We start from the raw sequence: 20,505 nt of genomic DNA, 5'->3' as shown, positions 1-20,505 counted from the left end.
CTGGTGTTGTCCTCAACTGAATAAAGCTGAGCTTCTACCTTCTGGCTCTGATTAACTGCTGTTTTTAAAAAAAATTGGTGGTTCCGGCCTACTAACGGTGTCTGCCCCTGCCTGGTGTTGTCCTCAACTGAATAAAGATGAGCTTCTACCTTCTGGCTTTGATTAACTGCTGTTTTTAAAAAAAAATTGGTGGTTCCGGCCTACTAACGGTGTCTGCCCCTGCCTGGTGTTGTCCTCAACTGAATAAAGATGAGTTTCTACCTTCTGGCTCTGATTAACTGCTGTTTTTAAAAAAAATTGGTGGTTCCGACCTACTAACGGTGTCTGCCTGCCCCTGCCTGGTGTTGTCCTCAACTGAATAAAGCTGAGCTTCTACCTTCTAGCTCTGATTAACTGCTGTTTTTAAAAAAAATTGGTGGTTCCGGCCTACTAACGGTGTCTGCCTGCCCCTGCCTGGTGTTGTCCTCAACTGAATAAAGCTGAGCTTCTACCTTCTGGCTTTGATTAACTGCTGTTTTTAAAAAAAATTGGTGGTTCCGGCCTACTAACGGTGTCTGCCCCTGCCTGGTGTTGTCCTCAACTGAATAAAGCTGAGCTTCTACCTTCTGGCTTTGATTAACTGCTGTTTTTAAAAAAAATTGGTGGTTCCGGCCTACTAACGGTGTCTGCCCCTGCCTGGTGTTGTCCTCAACTGAATAAAGCTGAGCTTCTACCTTCTGGCTTTGATTAACTGCTGTTTTTAAAAAAAATTGGTGGTTCTGGCCTGCTAACGGTGTCTGCCCCTGCCTGGTGTTGTCCTCAACTGAATAAAGCTGAGCTTCTACCTTCTGGCTTTAATTAACTGCTGTTTTTAAAAAAAATTGGTGGTTCCGGCCTACTAACGGTGTCTGCCTGCCCCTGCCTGGTGTTGTCCTCAACTGAATAAAGCTGAGCTTCTACCTTCTGGGTCTGATTAACTGCTGTTTTTAAAAAAAATTGGTGGTTCCGGCCTACTAACGGTGTCTGCCCCTGCCTGGTGTTGTCCTCAACTGAATAAAGCTGAGCTTCTACCTTCTGGCGTTGATTAACTGCTGTTTTTAAAAAAAAATTGGTGGTTCCGGCCTACTAACGGTGTCTGCCTGCCCCTGCCTGGTGTTGTCCTCAACTGAATAAAGCTGAGCTTCTACCTTCTGGGTCTGATTAACTGCTGTTTTTAAAAAAAATTGGTGGTTCCGGCCTACTAACGGTGTCTGCCCCTGCCTGGTGTTGTCCTCAACTGAATAAAGCTGAGCTTCTACCTTCTGGCGTTGATTAACTGCTGTTTTTAAAAAAAAATTGGTGGTTCCGGCCTACTAACGGTGTCTGCCCCTGCCTGGAGTTGTCCTCAACTGAATAAAGATGAGCTTCTACCTTCTGGCTTTGATTAACTGCTGTTTTTAAAAAAAATTGGTGGTTCCGGCCTACTAACGGTGTCTGCCCCTGCCTGGTGTTGTCCTCAACTGAATAAAGCTGAGCTTCTACCTTCTGGCTTTGATTAACTGCTGTTTTTAAAAAAAATTGGTGGTTCCGGCCTACTAACGGTGTCTGCCCCTGCCTGGTGTTGTCCTCAACTGAATAAAGCTGAGCTTCTACCTTCTGGCTCTGATTAACTGCTGTTTTTAAAAAAAATTGGTGGTTCCGGCCTACTAACGGTGTCTGCCCCTGCCTGGTGTTGTCCTCAACTGAATAAAGCTGAGCTTCTACCTTCTGGCTCTGATTAACTGCTGTTTTTAAAAAAAATTGGTGGTTCCGGCCTACTAACGGTGTCTGCCCCTGCCTGGAGTTGTCCTCAACTGAATAAAGATGAGCTTCTACCTTCTGGCTTTGATTAACTGCTGTTTTTAAAAAAAATTGGTGGTTCCGGCCTACTAACGGTGTCTGCCCCTGCCTGGTGTTGTCCTCAACTGAATAAAGCTGAGCTTCTACCTTCTGGCTTTGATTAACTGCTGTTTTTAAAAAAAATTGGTGGTTCCGGCCTACTAACGGTGTCTGCCCCTGCCTGGTGTTGTCCTCAACTGAATAAAGCTGAGCTTCTACCTTCTGGCTCTGATTAACTGCTGTTTTTAAAAAAAAATTGGTGGTTCTGGCCTGCTAACGGTGTCTGCCCCTGCCTGGTGTTGTCCTCAACTGAATAAAGATGAGCTTCTACCTTCTGGCTTTGATTAACTGCTGTTTTTAAAAAAAAATTGGTGGTTCCGGCCTACTAACGGTGTCTGCCCCTGCCTGGTGTTGTCCTCAACTGAATAAAGATGAGTTTCTACCTTCTGGCTCTGATTAACTGCTGTTTTTAAAAAAAATTGGTGGTTCCGACCTACTAACGGTGTCTGCCTGCCCCTGCCTGGTGTTGTCCTCAACTGAATAAAGCTGAGCTTCTACCTTCTAGCTCTGATTAACTGCTGTTTTTAAAAAAAATTGGTGGTTCCGGCCTACTAACGGTGTCTGCCTGCCCCTGCCTGGTGTTGTCCTCAACTGAATAAAGCTGAGCTTCTACCTTCTGGCTTTGATTAACTGCTGTTTTTAAAAAAAATTGGTGGTTCCGGCCTACTAACGGTGTCTGCCCCTGCCTGGTGTTGTCCTCAACTGAATAAAGCTGAGCTTCTACCTTCTGGCTTTAATTAACTGCTGTTTTTAAAAAAAATTGGTGGTTCCGGCCTACTAACGGTGTCTGCCTGCCCCTGCCTGGTGTTGTCCTCAACTGAATAAAGCTGAGCTTCTACCTTCTGGGTCTGATTAACTGCTGTTTTTAAAAAAAATTGGTGGTTCCGGCCTACTAACGGTGTCTGCCCCTGCCTGGTGTTGTCCTCAACTGAATAAAGCTGAGCTTCTACCTTCTGGCGTTGATTAACTGCTGTTTTTAAAAAAAAATTGGTGGTTCCGGCCTACTAACGGTGTCTGCCCCTGCCTGGAGTTGTCCTCAACTGAATAAAGATGAGCTTCTACCTTCTGGCTTTGATTAACTGCTGTTTTTAAAAAAAATTGGTGGTTCCGGCCTACTAACGGTGTCTGCCCCTGCCTGGTGTTGTCCTCAACTGAATAAAGCTGAGCTTCTACCTTCTGGCTTTGATTAACTGCTGTTTTTAAAAAAAATTGGTGGTTCCGGCCTACTAACGGTGTCTGCCCCTGCCTGGTGTTGTCCTCAACTGAATAAAGCTGAGCTTCTACCTTCTGGCTCTGATTAACTGCTGTTTTTAAAAAAAATTGGTGGTTCCGGCCTACTAACGGTGTCTGCCTGCCCCTGCCTGGTGTTGTCCTCAACTGAATAAAGCTGAGCTTCTACCTTCTGGCTTTGATTAACTGCTGTTTTTAAAAAAAATTGGTGGTTCCGGCCTACTAACGGTGTCTGCCCCTGCCTGGTGTTGTCCTCAACTGAATAAAGCTGAGCTTCTACCTTCTGGCTTTGATTAACTGCTGTTTTTAAAAAAAATTGGTGGTTCCGGCCTACTAACGGTGTCTGCCCCTGCCTGGTGTTGTCCTCAACTGAATAAAGCTGAGCTTCTACCTTCTGGCTTTGATTAACTGCTGTTTTTAAAAAAAATTGGTGGTTCTGGCCTGCTAACGGTGTCTGCCCCTGCCTGGTGTTGTCCTCAACTGAATAAAGCTGAGCTTCTACCTTCTGGCTTTAATTAACTGCTGTTTTTAAAAAAAATTGGTGGTTCCGGCCTACTAACGGTGTCTGCCTGCCCCTGCCTGGTGTTGTCCTCAACTGAATAAAGCTGAGCTTCTACCTTCTGGGTCTGATTAACTGCTGTTTTTAAAAAAAATTGGTGGTTCCGGCCTACTAACGGTGTCTGCCCCTGCCTGGTGTTGTCCTCAACTGAATAAAGCTGAGCTTCTACCTTCTGGCTTTGATTAACTGCTGTTTTTAAAAAAAAATTGGTGGTTCCGGCCTACTAACGGTGTCTGCCCCTGCCTGGAGTTGTCCTCAACTGAATAAAGATGAGCTTCTACCTTCTGGCTTTGATTAACTGCTGTTTTTAAAAAAAATTGGTGGTTCCGGCCTACTAACGGTGTCTGCCCCTGCCTGGTGTTGTCCTCAACTGAATAAAGCTGAGCTTCTACCTTCTGGCGTTGATTAACTGCTGTTTTTAAAAAAAAATTGGTGGTTCCGGCCTACTAACGGTGTCTGCCTGCCCCTGCCTGGTGTTGTCCTCAACTGAATAAAGCTGAGCTTCTACCTTCTGGGTCTGATTAACTGCTGTTTTTAAAAAAAATTGGTGGTTCCGGCCTACTAACGGTGTCTGCCCCTGCCTGGTGTTGTCCTCAACTGAATAAAGCTGAGCTTCTACCTTCTGGCGTTGATTAACTGCTGTTTTTAAAAAAAAATTGGTGGTTCCGGCCTACTAACGGTGTCTGCCCCTGCCTGGAGTTGTCCTCAACTGAATAAAGATGAGCTTCTACCTTCTGGCTTTGATTAACTGCTGTTTTTAAAAAAAATTGGTGGTTCCGGCCTACTAACGGTGTCTGCCCCTGCCTGGTGTTGTCCTCAACTGAATAAAGCTGAGCTTCTACCTTCTGGCTTTGATTAACTGCTGTTTTTAAAAAAAATTGGTGGTTCCGGCCTACTAACGGTGTCTGCCCCTGCCTGGTGTTGTCCTCAACTGAATAAAGCTGAGCTTCTACCTTCTGGCTCTGATTAACTGCTGTTTTTAAAAAAAATTGGTGGTTCCGGCCTACTAACGGTGTCTGCCCCTGCCTGGTGTTGTCCTCAACTGAATAAAGCTGAGCTTCTACCTTCTGGCTCTGATTAACTGCTGTTTTTAAAAAAAATTGGTGGTTCCGGCCTACTAACGGTGTCTGCCCCTGCCTGGAGTTGTCCTCAACTGAATAAAGATGAGCTTCTACCTTCTGGCTTTGATTAACTGCTGTTTTTAAAAAAAATTGGTGGTTCCGGCCTACTAACGGTGTCTGCCCCTGCCTGGTGTTGTCCTCAACTGAATAAAGCTGAGCTTCTACCTTCTGGCTTTGATTAACTGCTGTTTTTAAAAAAAATTGGTGGTTCCGGCCTACTAACGGTGTCTGCCCCTGCCTGGTGTTGTCCTCAACTGAATAAAGCTGAGCTTCTACCTTCTGGCTCTGATTAACTGCTGTTTTTAAAAAAAAATTGGTGGTTCTGGCCTGCTAACGGTGTCTGCCCCTGCCTGGTGTTGTCCTCAACTGAATAAAGATGAGCTTCTACCTTCTGGCTTTGATTAACTGCTGTTTTTAAAAAAAAATTGGTGGTTCCGGCCTACTAACGGTGTCTGCCCCTGCCTGGTGTTGTCCTCAACTGAATAAAGATGAGTTTCTACCTTCTGGCTCTGATTAACTGCTGTTTTTAAAAAAAATTGGTGGTTCCGACCTACTAACGGTGTCTGCCTGCCCCTGCCTGGTGTTGTCCTCAACTGAATAAAGCTGAGCTTCTACCTTCTAGCTCTGATTAACTGCTGTTTTTAAAAAAAATTGGTGGTTCCGGCCTACTAACGGTGTCTGCCTGCCCCTGCCTGGTGTTGTCCTCAACTGAATAAAGCTGAGCTTCTACCTTCTGGCTTTGATTAACTGCTGTTTTTAAAAAAAATTGGTGGTTCCGGCCTACTAACGGTGTCTGCCCCTGCCTGGTGTTGTCCTCAACTGAATAAAGCTGAGCTTCTACCTTCTGGCTTTGATTAACTGCTGTTTTTAAAAAAAATTGGTGGTTCCGGCCTACTAACGGTGTCTGCCCCTGCCTGGTGTTGTCCTCAACTGAATAAAGCTGAGCTTCTACCTTCTGGCTTTGATTAACTGCTGTTTTTAAAAAAAATTGGTGGTTCTGGCCTGCTAACGGTGTCTGCCCCTGCCTGGCGTTGTCCTCAACTGAATAAAGCTGAGCTTCTACCTTCTGGCTTTAATTAACTGCTGTTTTTAAAAAAAATTGGTGGTTCCGGCCTACTAACGGTGTCTGCCCCTGCCTGGTGTTGTCCTCAACTGAATAAAGCTGAGCTTCTACCTTCTGGCTTTGATTAACTGCTGTTTTTAAAAAAAATTGGTGGTTCCGGCCTACTAACGGTGTCTGCCCCTGCCTGGTGTTGTCCTCAACTGAATAAAGCTGAGCTTCTACCTTCTGGCTCTGATTAACTGCTGTTTTTAAAAAAAATTGGTGGTTCCGGCCTACTAACGGTGTCTGCCCCTGCCTGGTGTTGTCCTCAACTGAATAAAGCTGAGCTTCTACCTTCTGGCTCTGATTAACTGCTGTTTTTAAAAAAAATTGGTGGTTCCGGCCTACTAACGGTGTCTGCCCCTGCCTGGAGTTGTCCTCAACTGAATAAAGATGAGCTTCTACCTTCTGGCTTTGATTAACTGCTGTTTTTAAAAAAAAATTGGTGGTTCCGGCCTACTAACGGTGTCTGCCCCTGCCTGGTGTTGTCCTCAACTGAATAAAGATGAGTTTCTACCTTCTGGCTCTGATTAACTGCTGTTTTTAAAAAAAATTGGTGGTTCCGACCTACTAACGGTGTCTGCCTGCCCCTGCCTGGTGTTGTCCTCAACTGAATAAAGCTGAGCTTCTACCTTCTAGCTCTGATTAACTGCTGTTTTTAAAAAAAATTGGTGGTTCCGGCCTACTAACGGTGTCTGCCTGCCCCTGCCTGGTGTTGTCCTCAACTGAATAAAGCTGAGCTTCTACCTTCTGGCTTTGATTAACTGCTGTTTTTAAAAAAAATTGGTGGTTCCGGCCTACTAACGGTGTCTGCCCCTGCCTGGTGTTGTCCTCAACTGAATAAAGCTGAGCTTCTACCTTCTGGCTTTGATTAACTGCTGTTTTTTAAAAAAATTGGTGGTTCCGGCCTACTAACGGTGTCTGCCCCTGCCTGGTGTTGTCCTCAACTGAATAAAGCTGAGCTTCTACCTTCTGGCTTTGATTAACTGCTGTTTTTAAAAAAAATTGGTGGTTCTGGCCTGCTAACGGTGTCTGCCCCTGCCTGGCGTTGTCCTCAACTGAATAAAGCTGAGCTTCTACCTTCTGGCTTTAATTAACTGCTGTTTTTAAAAAAAATTGGTGGTTCCGGCCTACTAACGGTGTCTGCCTGCCCCTGCCTGGTGTTGTCCTCAACTGAATAAAGCTGAGCTTCTACCTTCTGGGTCTGATTAACTGCTGTTTTTAAAAAAAATTGGTGGTTCCGGCCTACTAACGGTGTCTGCCCCTGCCTGGTGTTGTCCTCAACTGAATAAAGCTGAGCTTCTACCTTCTGGCGTTGATTAACTGCTGTTTTTAAAAAAAAATTGGTGGTTCCGGCCTACTAACGGTGTCTGCCCCTGCCTGGAGTTGTCCTCAACTGAATAAAGATGAGCTTCTACCTTCTGGCTTTGATTAACTGCTGTTTTTTAAAAAAATTGGTGGTTCCGGCCTACTAACGGTGTCTGCCCCTGCCTGGTGTTGTCCTCAACTGAATAAAGCTGAGCTTCTACCTTCTGGCTTTGATTAACTGCTGTTTTTAAAAAAAAATGGTGGTTCCGGCCTACTAACGGTGTCTGCCCCTGCCTGGTGTTGTCCTCAACTGAATAAAGCTGAGCTTCTACCTTCTGGCTCTGATTAACTGCTGTTTTTAAAAAAAATTGGTGGTTCCGGCCTACTAACGGTGTCTGCCCCTGCCTGGTGTTGTCCTCAACTGAATAAAGCTGAGCTTCTACCTTCTGGCTTTGATTAACTGCTGTTTTTAAAAAAAATTGGTGGTTCCGGCCTACTAACGGTGTCTGCCCCTGCCTGGTGTTGTCCTCAACTGAATAAAGCTGAGCTTCTACCTTCTGGCTCTGAATAACTGCTGTTTTTAAAAAAAATTGGTGGTTCCGGCCTACTAACGGTGTCTGCCCCTGCCTGGTGTTGTCCTCAACTGAATAAAGCTGAGCTTCTACCTTCTGGCTCTGATTAACTGCTGTTTTTAAAAAAAATTGGTGGTTCCGGCCTACTAACGGTGTCTGCCCCTGCCTGGAGTTGTCCTCAACTGAATAAAGATGAGCTTCTACCTTCTGGCTTTGATTAACTGCTGTTTTTAAAAAAAATTGGTGGTTCCGGCCTACTAACGGTGTCTGCCCCTGCCTGGTGTTGTCCTCAACTGAATAAAGCTGAGCTTCTACCTTCTGGCTTTGATTAACTGCTGTTTTTAAAAAAAATTGGTGGTTCCGGCCTACTAACGGTGTCTGCCCCTGCCTGGTGTTGTCCTCAACTGAATAAAGCTGAGCTTCTACCTTCTGGCTCTGATTAACTGCTGTTTTTAAAAAAAATTGGTGGTTCCGGCCTACTAACGGTGTCTGCCCCTGCCTGGTGTTGTCCTCAACTGAATAAAGATGAGCTTCTACCTTCTGGCTTTGATTAACTGCTGTTTTTAAAAAAAAATTGGTGGTTCCGGCCTACTAACGGTGTCTGCCCCTGCCTGGTGTTGTCCTCAACTGAATAAAGATGAGTTTCTACCTTCTGGCTCTGATTAACTGCTGTTTTTAAAAAAAATTGGTGGTTCCGACCTACTAACGGTGTCTGCCTGCCCCTGCCTGGTGTTGTCCTCAACTGAATAAAGCTGAGCTTCTACCTTCTAGCTCTGATTAACTGCTGTTTTTAAAAAAAATTGGTGGTTCCGGCCTACTAACGGTGTCTGCCTGCCCCTGCCTGGTGTTGTCCTCAACTGAATAAAGCTGAGCTTCTACCTTCTGGCTTTGATTAACTGCTGTTTTTAAAAAAAATTGGTGGTTCCGGCCTACTAACGGTGTCTGCCCCTGCCTGGTGTTGTCCTCAACTGAATAAAGCTGAGCTTCTACCTTCTGGCTTTGATTAACTGCTGTTTTTAAAAAAAATTGGTGGTTCCGGCCTACTAACGGTGTCTGCCCCTGCCTGGTGTTGTCCTCAACTGAATAAAGCTGAGCTTCTACCTTCTGGCTTTGATTAACTGCTGTTTTTAAAAAAAATTGGTGGTTCTGGCCTGCTAACGGTGTCTGCCCCTGCCTGGTGTTGTCCTCAACTGAATAAAGCTGAGCTTCTACCTTCTGGCTTTAATTAACTGCTGTTTTTAAAAAAAATTGGTGGTTCCGGCCTACTAACGGTGTCTGCCTGCCCCTGCCTGGTGTTGTCCTCAACTGAATAAAGCTGAGCTTCTACCTTCTGGGTCTGATTAACTGCTGTTTTTAAAAAAAATTGGTGGTTCCGGCCTACTAACGGTGTCTGCCCCTGCCTGGTGTTGTCCTCAACTGAATAAAGCTGAGCTTCTACCTTCTGGCTTTGATTAACTGCTGTTTTTAAAAAAAAATTGGTGGTTCCGGCCTACTAACGGTGTCTGCCCCTGCCTGGAGTTGTCCTCAACTGAATAAAGATGAGCTTCTACCTTCTGGCTTTGATTAACTGCTGTTTTTAAAAAAAATTGGTGGTTCCGGCCTACTAACGGTGTCTGCCCCTGCCTGGTGTTGTCCTCAACTGAATAAAGCTGAGCTTCTACCTTCTGGCGTTGATTAACTGCTGTTTTTAAAAAAAAATTGGTGGTTCCGGCCTACTAACGGTGTCTGCCTGCCCCTGCCTGGTGTTGTCCTCAACTGAATAAAGCTGAGCTTCTACCTTCTGGGTCTGATTAACTGCTGTTTTTAAAAAAAATTGGTGGTTCCGGCCTACTAACGGTGTCTGCCCCTGCCTGGTGTTGTCCTCAACTGAATAAAGCTGAGCTTCTACCTTCTGGCGTTGATTAACTGCTGTTTTTAAAAAAAAATTGGTGGTTCCGGCCTACTAACGGTGTCTGCCCCTGCCTGGAGTTGTCCTCAACTGAATAAAGATGAGCTTCTACCTTCTGGCTTTGATTAACTGCTGTTTTTAAAAAAAATTGGTGGTTCCGGCCTACTAACGGTGTCTGCCCCTGCCTGGTGTTGTCCTCAACTGAATAAAGCTGAGCTTCTACCTTCTGGCTTTGATTAACTGCTGTTTTTAAAAAAAATTGGTGGTTCCGGCCTACTAACGGTGTCTGCCCCTGCCTGGTGTTGTCCTCAACTGAATAAAGCTGAGCTTCTACCTTCTGGCTCTGATTAACTGCTGTTTTTAAAAAAAATTGGTGGTTCCGGCCTACTAACGGTGTCTGCCCCTGCCTGGTGTTGTCCTCAACTGAATAAAGCTGAGCTTCTACCTTCTGGCTCTGATTAACTGCTGTTTTTAAAAAAAATTGGTGGTTCCGGCCTACTAACGGTGTCTGCCCCTGCCTGGAGTTGTCCTCAACTGAATAAAGATGAGCTTCTACCTTCTGGCTTTGATTAACTGCTGTTTTTAAAAAAAATTGGTGGTTCCGGCCTACTAACGGTGTCTGCCCCTGCCTGGTGTTGTCCTCAACTGAATAAAGCTGAGCTTCTACCTTCTGGCTTTGATTAACTGCTGTTTTTAAAAAAAATTGGTGGTTCCGGCCTACTAACGGTGTCTGCCCCTGCCTGGTGTTGTCCTCAACTGAATAAAGCTGAGCTTCTACCTTCTGGCTCTGATTAACTGCTGTTTTTAAAAAAAAATTGGTGGTTCTGGCCTGCTAACGGTGTCTGCCCCTGCCTGGTGTTGTCCTCAACTGAATAAAGATGAGCTTCTACCTTCTGGCTTTGATTAACTGCTGTTTTTAAAAAAAAATTGGTGGTTCCGGCCTACTAACGGTGTCTGCCCCTGCCTGGTGTTGTCCTCAACTGAATAAAGATGAGTTTCTACCTTCTGGCTCTGATTAACTGCTGTTTTTAAAAAAAATTGGTGGTTCCGACCTACTAACGGTGTCTGCCTGCCCCTGCCTGGTGTTGTCCTCAACTGAATAAAGCTGAGCTTCTACCTTCTAGCTCTGATTAACTGCTGTTTTTAAAAAAAATTGGTGGTTCCGGCCTACTAACGGTGTCTGCCTGCCCCTGCCTGGTGTTGTCCTCAACTGAATAAAGCTGAGCTTCTACCTTCTGGCTTTGATTAACTGCTGTTTTTAAAAAAAATTGGTGGTTCCGGCCTACTAACGGTGTCTGCCCCTGCCTGGTGTTGTCCTCAACTGAATAAAGCTGAGCTTCTACCTTCTGGCTTTGATTAACTGCTGTTTTTAAAAAAAATTGGTGGTTCCGGCCTACTAACGGTGTCTGCCCCTGCCTGGTGTTGTCCTCAACTGAATAAAGCTGAGCTTCTACCTTCTGGCTTTGATTAACTGCTGTTTTTAAAAAAAATTGGTGGTTCTGGCCTGCTAACGGTGTCTGCCCCTGCCTGGCGTTGTCCTCAACTGAATAAAGCTGAGCTTCTACCTTCTGGCTTTAATTAACTGCTGTTTTTAAAAAAAATTGGTGGTTCCGGCCTACTAACGGTGTCTGCCCCTGCCTGGTGTTGTCCTCAACTGAATAAAGCTGAGCTTCTACCTTCTGGCTTTGATTAACTGCTGTTTTTAAAAAAAATTGGTGGTTCCGGCCTACTAACGGTGTCTGCCCCTGCCTGGTGTTGTCCTCAACTGAATAAAGCTGAGCTTCTACCTTCTGGCTCTGATTAACTGCTGTTTTTAAAAAAAATTGGTGGTTCCGGCCTACTAACGGTGTCTGCCCCTGCCTGGTGTTGTCCTCAACTGAATAAAGCTGAGCTTCTACCTTCTGGCTCTGATTAACTGCTGTTTTTAAAAAAAATTGGTGGTTCCGGCCTACTAACGGTGTCTGCCCCTGCCTGGAGTTGTCCTCAACTGAATAAAGATGAGCTTCTACCTTCTGGCTTTGATTAACTGCTGTTTTTAAAAAAAAATTGGTGGTTCCGGCCTACTAACGGTGTCTGCCCCTGCCTGGTGTTGTCCTCAACTGAATAAAGATGAGTTTCTACCTTCTGGCTCTGATTAACTGCTGTTTTTAAAAAAAATTGGTGGTTCCGACCTACTAACGGTGTCTGCCTGCCCCTGCCTGGTGTTGTCCTCAACTGAATAAAGCTGAGCTTCTACCTTCTAGCTCTGATTAACTGCTGTTTTTAAAAAAAATTGGTGGTTCCGGCCTACTAACGGTGTCTGCCTGCCCCTGCCTGGTGTTGTCCTCAACTGAATAAAGCTGAGCTTCTACCTTCTGGCTTTGATTAACTGCTGTTTTTAAAAAAAATTGGTGGTTCCGGCCTACTAACGGTGTCTGCCCCTGCCTGGTGTTGTCCTCAACTGAATAAAGCTGAGCTTCTACCTTCTGGCTTTGATTAACTGCTGTTTTTAAAAAAAATTGGTGGTTCCGGCCTACTAACGGTGTCTGCCCCTGCCTGGTGTTGTCCTCAACTGAATAAAGCTGAGCTTCTACCTTCTGGCTTTGATTAACTGCTGTTTTTAAAAAAAATTGGTGGTTCTGGCCTGCTAACGGTGTCTGCCCCTGCCTGGCGTTGTCCTCAACTGAATAAAGCTGAGCTTCTACCTTCTGGCTTTAATTAACTGCTGTTTTTAAAAAAAATTGGTGGTTCCGGCCTACTAACGGTGTCTGCCTGCCCCTGCCTGGTGTTGTCCTCAACTGAATAAAGCTGAGCTTCTACCTTCTGGGTCTGATTAACTGCTGTTTTTAAAAAAAATTGGTGGTTCCGGCCTACTAACGGTGTCTGCCCCTGCCTGGTGTTGTCCTCAACTGAATAAAGCTGAGCTTCTACCTTCTGGCGTTGATTAACTGCTGTTTTTAAAAAAAAATTGGTGGTTCCGGCCTACTAACGGTGTCTGCCCCTGCCTGGAGTTGTCCTCAACTGAATAAAGATGAGCTTCTACCTTCTGGCTTTGATTAACTGCTGTTTTTAAAAAAAATTGGTGGTTCCGGCCTACTAACGGTGTCTGCCCCTGCCTGGTGTTGTCCTCAACTGAATAAAGCTGAGCTTCTACCTTCTGGCTTTGATTAACTGCTGTTTTTAAAAAAAAATGGTGGTTCCGGCCTACTAACGGTGTCTGCCCCTGCCTGGTGTTGTCCTCAACTGAATAAAGCTGAGCTTCTACCTTCTGGCTCTGATTAACTGCTGTTTTTAAAAAAAATTGGTGGTTCCGGCCTACTAACGGTGTCTGCCCCTGCCTGGTGTTGTCCTCAACTGAATAAAGCTGAGCTTCTACCTTCTGGCTTTGATTAACTGCTGTTTTTAAAAAAAATTGGTGGTTCCGGCCTACTAACGGTGTCTGCCCCTGCCTGGTGTTGTCCTCAACTGAATAAAGCTGAGCTTCTACCTTCTGGCTCTGATTAACTGCTGTTTTTAAAAAAAATTGGTGGTTCCGGCCTACTAACGGTGTCTGCCCCTGCCTGGTGTTGTCCTCAACTGAATAAAGCTGAGCTTCTACCTTCTGGCTCTGATTAACTGCTGTTTTTAAAAAAAATTGGTGGTTCCGGCCTACTAACGGTGTCTGCCCCTGCCTGGAGTTGTCCTCAACTGAATAAAGATGAGCTTCTACCTTCTGGCTTTGATTAACTGCTGTTTTTAAAAAAAATTGGTGGTTCCGGCCTACTAACGGTGTCTGCCCCTGCCTGGTGTTGTCCTCAACTGAATAAAGCTGAGCTTCTACCTTCTGGCTTTGATTAACTGCTGTTTTTAAAAAAAATTGGTGGTTCCGGCCTACTAACGGTGTCTGCCCCTGCCTGGTGTTGTCCTCAACTGAATAAAGCTGAGCTTCTACCTTCTGGCTCTGATTAACTGCTGTTTTTAAAAAAAATTGGTGGTTCCGGCCTACTAACGGTGTCTGCCCCTGCCTGGTGTTGTCCTCAACTGAATAAAGATGAGCTTCTACCTTCTGGCTTTGATTAACTGCTGTTTTTAAAAAAAAATTGGTGGTTCCGGCCTACTAACGGTGTCTGCCCCTGCCTGGTGTTGTCCTCAACTGAATAAAGATGAGTTTCTACCTTCTGGCTCTGATTAACTGCTGTTTTTAAAAAAAATTGGTGGTTCCGACCTACTAACGGTGTCTGCCTGCCCCTGCCTGGTGTTGTCCTCAACTGAATAAAGCTGAGCTTCTACCTTCTAGCTCTGATTAACTGCTGTTTTTAAAAAAAATTGGTGGTTCCGGCCTACTAACGGTGTCTGCCTGCCCCTGCCTGGTGTTGTCCTCAACTGAATAAAGCTGAGCTTCTACCTTCTGGCTTTGATTAACTGCTGTTTTTAAAAAAAATTGGTGGTTCCGGCCTACTAACGGTGTCTGCCCCTGCCTGGTGTTGTCCTCAACTGAATAAAGCTGAGCTTCTACCTTCTGGCTTTGATTAACTGCTGTTTTTAAAAAAAATTGGTGGTTCCGGCCTACTAACGGTGTCTGCCCCTGCCTGGTGTTGTCCTCAACTGAATAAAGCTGAGCTTCTACCTTCTGGCTTTGATTAACTGCTGTTTTTAAAAAAAATTGGTGGTTCTGGCCTGCTAACGGTGTCTGCCCCTGCCTGGTGTTGTCCTCAACTGAATAAAGCTGAGCTTCTACCTTCTGGCTTTAATTAACTGCTGTTTTTAAAAAAAATTGGTGGTTCCGGCCTACTAACGGTGTCTGCCTGCCCCTGCCTGGTGTTGTCCTCAACTGAATAAAGCTGAGCTTCTACCTTCTGGGTCTGATTAACTGCTGTTTTTAAAAAAAATTGGTGGTTCCGGCCTACTAACGGTGTCTGCCCCTGCCTGGTGTTGTCCTCAACTGAATAAAGCTGAGCTTCTACCTTCTGGCTTTGATTAACTGCTGTTTTTAAAAAAAAATTGGTGGTTCCGGCCTACTAACGGTGTCTGCCCCTGCCTGGAGTTGTCCTCAACTGAATAAAGATGAGCTTCTACCTTCTGGCTTTGATTAACTGCTGTTTTTAAAAAAAATTGGTGGTTCCGGCCTACTAACGGTGTCTGCCCCTGCCTGGTGTTGTCCTCAACTGAATAAAGCTGAGCTTCTACCTTCTGGCTTTGATTAACTGCTGTTTTTAAAAAAAATTGGTGGTTCCGGCCTACTAACGGTGTCTGCCCCTGCCTGGTGTTGTCCTCAACTGAATAAAGCTGAGCTTTTACCTTATGGCTCTGATTAACTGCTGTTTTTAAAAAAAATTGGTGGTTCCGGCCAACTAACGGTGTCTGCCCCTGCCTGGTGTTGTCCTCAACTGAATAAAGATGAGCTTCTACCTTCTGGCTTTGATTAACTGCTGTTTTTAAAAAAAATTGGTGGTTCCGGCCTACTAACGGTGTCTGCCTGCCCCTGCCTGGTGTTGTCCTCAACTGAATAAAGCTGAGCTTCTACCTTCTAGCTCTGATTAACTGCTGTTTTTAAAAAAAATTGGTGGTTCCGGCCTACTAACGGTGTCTGCCTGCCCCTGCCTGGTGTTGTCCTCAACTGAATAAAGCTGAGCTTCTACCTTCTGGCTTTGATTAACTGCTGTTTTTAAAAAAAATTGGTGGTTCCGGCCTACTAACGGTGTCTGCCCCTGCCTGGTGTTGTCCTCAACTGAATAAAGCTGAGCTTCTACCTTCTGGCTTTGATTAACTGCTGTTTTTAAAAAAAATTGGTGGTTCCGGCCTACTAACGGTGTCTGACCCTGCCTGGTGTTGTCCTCAACTGAATAAAGCTGAGCTTCTACCTTCTGGCTTTGATTAACTGCTGTTTTTAAAAAAAATTGGTGGTTCTGGCCTGCTAACGGTGTCTGCCCCTGCCTGGTGTTGTCCTCAACTGAATAAAGCTGAGCTTCTACCTTCTGGCTTTGATTAACTGCTGTTTTTAAAAAAAATTGGTGGTTCCGGCCTACTAACGGTGTCTGCCTGCCCCTGCCTGGTGTTGTCCTCAACTGAATAAAGCTGAGCTTCTACCTTCTGGGTCTGATTAACTGCTGTTTTTAAAAAAAATTGGTGGTTCCGGCCTACTAACGGTGTCTGCCTGCCCCTGCCTGGTGTTGTCCTCAACTGAATAAAGCTGAGCTTCTACCTTCTGGCTCTGATTAACTGCTGTTTTTAAAAAAAATTGGTGGTTCCGGCCTACTAACGGTGTCTGCCCCTGCCTGGTGTTGTCCTCAACTGAATAAAGCTGAGCTTCTACCTTCTGGCTTTGATTAACTGCTGTTTTTAAAAAAAATTGGTGGTTCCGGCCTACTAACGGTGTCTGCCCCTGCCTGGTGTTGTCCTCAACTGAATAAAGCTAAGCTTCTACCTTCTGGCTCTGATTAACTGCTGTTTTTTAAAAAAATTGGTGGTTCCGGCCTACTAACGGTGTCTGCCCCTGCCTGGTGTTGTCCTCAACTGAATAAAGCTGAGCTTCTACCTTCTGGCTTTGATTAACTGCTGTTTTTAAAAAAAATTGGTGGTTCCGGCCTACTAACGGTGTCTGCCCCTGCCTGGAGTTGTCCTCAACTGAATAAAGATGAGCTTCTACCTTCTGGCTTTGATTAACTGCTGTTTTTAAAAAAAATTGGTGGTTCCGGCCTACTAACGGTGTCTGCCCCTGCCTGGTGTTGTCCTCAACTGAATAAAGCTGAGCTTCTACCTTCTGGCTTTGATTAACTGCTGTTTTTAAAAAAAATTGGTGGTTCCGGCCTACTAACGGTGTCTGCCTGCCCCTGCCTGGTGTTGTCCTCAACTGAATAAAGCTGAGCTTCTACCTTCTGGCTTTGATTAACTGCTGTTTTTAAAAAAAATTGGTGGTTCCGGCCTACTAACGGTGTCTGCCTGCCCCTGCCTGGTGTTGTCCTCAACTGAATAAAGCTGAGCTTCTACCTTCTGGGTCTGATTAACTGCTGTTTTTAAAAAAAATTGGTGGTTCCGGCCTACTAACGGTGTCTGCCTGCCCCTCCCTGGTGTTGTCCTCAACTGAATAAAGCTGAGCTTCTACCTTCTGGCTCTGATTAACTGCTGTTTTTAAAAAAAATTGGTGGTTCCGGCCTACTAACGGTGTCTGCCCCTGCCTGGTGTTGTCCTCAACTGAATAAAGCTGAGCTTCTACCTTCTGGCTTTGATTAACTGCTGTTTTTAAAAAAAATTGGTGGTTCCGGCCTACTAACGGTGTCTGCCCCTGCCTGGTGTTGTCCTCAACTGAATAAAGCTGAGCTTCTACCTTCTGGCTTTGATTAACTGCTGTTTTTAAAAAAAATTGGTGGTTCTGGCCTGCTAACGGTGTCTGCCCCTGCCTGGTGTTGTCCTCAACTGAATAAAGCTGAGCTTCTACCTTCTGGCTTTAATTAACTGCTGTTTTTAAAAAAAATTGGTGGTTCCGGCCTACTAACGGTGTCTGCCTGCCCCTGCCTGGTGTTGTCCTCAACTGAATAAAGCTGAGCTTCTACCTTCTGGGTCTGATTAACTGCTGTTTTTAAAAAAAATTGGTGGTTCCGGCCTACTAACGGTGTCTGCCCCTGCCTGGTGTTGTCCTCAACTGAATAAAGCTGAGCTTCTACCTTCTGGCTTTGATTAACTGCTGTTTTTAAAAAAAAATTGGTGGTTCCGGCCTACTAACGGTGTCTGCCCCTGCCTGGAGTTGTCCTCAACTGAATAAAGATGAGCTTCTACCTTCTGGCTTTGATTAACTGCTGTTTTTAAAAAAAATTGGTGGTTCCGGCCTACTAACGGTGTCTGCCCCTGCCTGGTGTTGTCCTCAACTGAATAAAGCTGAGCTTCTACCTTCTGGCTTTGATTAACTGCTGTTTTTAAAAAAAATTGGTGGTTCCGGCCTACTAACGGTGTCTGCCCCTGCCTGGTGTTGTCCTCAACTGAATAAAGCTGAGCTTTTACCTTATGGCTCTGATTAACTGCTGTTTTTAAAAAAAATTGGTGGTTCCGGCCAACTAACGGTGTCTGCCCCTGCCTGGTGTTGTCCTCAACTGAATAAAGATGAGCTTCTACCTTCTGGCTTTGATTAACTGCTGTTTTTAAAAAAAATTGGTGGTTCCGGCCTACTAACGGTGTCTGCCTGCCCCTGCCTGGTGTTGTCCTCAACTGAATAAAGCTGAGCTTCTACCTTCTAGCTCTGATTAACTGCTGTTTTTAAAAAAAATTGGTGGTTCCGGCCTACTAACGGTGTCTGCCTGCCCCTGCCTGGTGTTGTCCTCAACTGAATAAAGCTGAGCTTCTACCTTCTGGCTTTGATTAACTGCTGTTTTTAAAAAAAATTGGTGGTTCCGGCCTACTAACGGTGTCTGCCCCTGCCTGGTGTTGTCCTCAACTGAATAAAGCTGAGCTTCTACCTTCTGGCTTTGATTAACTGCTGTTTTTAAAAAAAATTGGTGGTTCCGGCCTACTAACGGTGTCTGACCCTGCCTGGTGTTGTCCTCAACTGAATAAAGCTGAGCTTCTACCTTCTGGCTTTGATTAACTGCTGTTTTTAAAAAAAATTGGTGGTTCTGGCCTGCTAACGGTGTCTGCCCCTGCCTGGTGTTGTCCTCAACTGAATAAAGCTGAGCTTCTACCTTCTGGCTTTGATTAACTGCTGTTTTTAAAAAAAATTGGTGGTTCCGGCCTACTAACGGTGTCTGCCTGCCCCTGCCTGGTGTTGTCCTCAACTGAATAAAGCTGAGCTTCTACCTTCTGGGTCTGATTAACTGCTGTTTTTAAAAAAAATTGGTGGTTCCGGCCTACTAACGGTGTCTGCCTGCCCCTGCCTGGTGTTGTCCTCAACTGAATAAAGCTGAGCTTCTACCTTCTGGCTCTGATTAACTGCTGTTTTTAAAAAAAATTGGTGGTTCCGGCCTACTAACGGTGTCTGCCCCTGCCTGGTGTTGTCCTCAACTGAATAAAGCTGAGCTTCTACCTTCTGGCTCTGATTAACTGCTGTTTTTAAAAAAAATTGGTGGTTCCGGCCTACTAACGGTGTCTGCCCCTGCCTGGTGTTGTCCTCAACTGAATAAAGCTGAGCTTCTACCTTCTGGCTTTGATTAACTGCTGTTTTTAAAAAAAATTGGTGGTTCCGGCCTACTAACGGTGTCTGCCCCTGCCTGGTGTTGTCCTCAACTGAATAAAGCTAAGCTTCTACCTTCTGGCTCTGATTAACTGCTGTTTTTTAAAAAAATTGGTGGTTCCGGCCTACTAACGGTGTCTGCCCCTGCCTGGTGTTGTCCTCAACTGAATAAAGCTGAGCTTCTACCTTCTGGCTTTGATTAACTGCTGTTTTTAAAAAAAATTGGTGGTTCCGGCCTACTAACGGTGTCTGCCCCTGCCTGGAGTTGTCCTCAACTGAATAAAGATGAGCTTCTACCTTCTGGCTTTGATTAACTGCTGTTTTTAAAAAAAATTGGTGGTTCCGGCCTACTAACGGTGTCTGCCCCTGCCTGGTGTTGTCCTCAACTGAATAAAGCTGAGCTTCTACCTTCTGGCTTTGATTAACTGCTGTTTTTAAAAAAAATTGGTGGTTCCGGCCTACTAACGGTGTCTGCCTGCCCCTGCCTGGTGTTGTCCTCAACTGAATAAAGCTGAGCTTCTACCTTCTGGCTTTGATTAACTGCTGTTTTTAAAAAAAATTGGTGGTTCCGGCCTACTAACGGTGTCTGCCTGCCCCTGCCTGGTGTTGTCCTCAACTGAATAAAGCTGAGCTTCTACCTTCTGGGTCTGATTAACTGCTGTTTTTAAAAAAAATTGGTGGTTCCGGCCTACTAACGGTGTCTGCCTGCCCCTCCCTGGTGTTGTCCTCAACTGAATAAAGCTGAGCTTCTACCTTCTGGCTCTGATTAACTGCTGTTTTTAAAAAAAATTGGTGGTTCCGGCCTACTAACGGTGTCTGCCCCTGCCTGGTGTTGTCCTCAACTGAATAAAGCTGAGCTTCTACCTTCTGGCTCTGATTAACTGCTGTTTTTAAAAAAAATTGGTGGTTCCGGCCTACTAACGGTGTCTGCCCCTGCCTGGTGTTGTCCTCAACTGAATAAAGCTGAGCTTCTACCTTCTGGCTTTGATTAACTGCTGTTTTTAAAAAAAATTGGTGGTTCCGGCCTACTAACGGTGTCTGCCCCTGCCTGGTGTTGTCCTCAACTGAATAAAGCTAAGCTTCTACCTTCTGGCTCTGATTAACTGCTGTTTTTTAAAAAAATTGGTGGTTCCGGCCTACTAACGGTGTCTGCCCCTGCCTGGTGTTGTCCTCAACTGAATAAAGCTGAGCTTCTACCTTCTGGCTTTGATTAACTGCTGTTTTTAAAAAAAATTGGTGGTTCCGGCCTACTAACGGTGTCTGCCCCTGCCTGGAGTTGTCCTCAACTGAATAAAGATGAGCTTCTACCTTCTGGCTTTGATTAACTGCTGTTTTTAAAAAAAATTGGTGGTTCCGGCCTACTAACGGTGTCTGCCCCTGCCTGGTGTTGTCCTCAACTGAATAAAGCTGAGCTTCTACCTTCTGGCTTTGATTAACTGCTGTTTTTAAAAAAAATTGGTGGTTCCGGCCTACTAACGGTGTCTGCCTGCCCCTGCCTGGTGTTGTCCTCAACTGAATAAAGCTGAGCTTCTACCTTCTGGCTTTGATTAACTGCTGTTTTTAAAAAAAATTGGTGGTTCCGGCCTACTAACGGTGTCTGCCCCTGCCTGGTGTTGTCCTCAACTGAATAAAGCTGAGCTTCTACCTTCTGGCTCTGATTAACTGCTGTTTTTAAAAAAAATTGGTGGTTCCGGCCTACTAACGGTGTCTGCCC

The sequence above is a fragment of the Ranitomeya variabilis genome, chromosome 3, assembly GCF_051348905.1.
Source record: "Ranitomeya variabilis isolate aRanVar5 chromosome 3, aRanVar5.hap1, whole genome shotgun sequence".
Taxonomy (NCBI): domain Eukaryota; kingdom Metazoa; phylum Chordata; class Amphibia; order Anura; family Dendrobatidae; genus Ranitomeya; species Ranitomeya variabilis.
The sequence above is the reverse complement of the archived record's forward strand: the minus strand, read 5'-3'. Positions refer to the sequence as shown.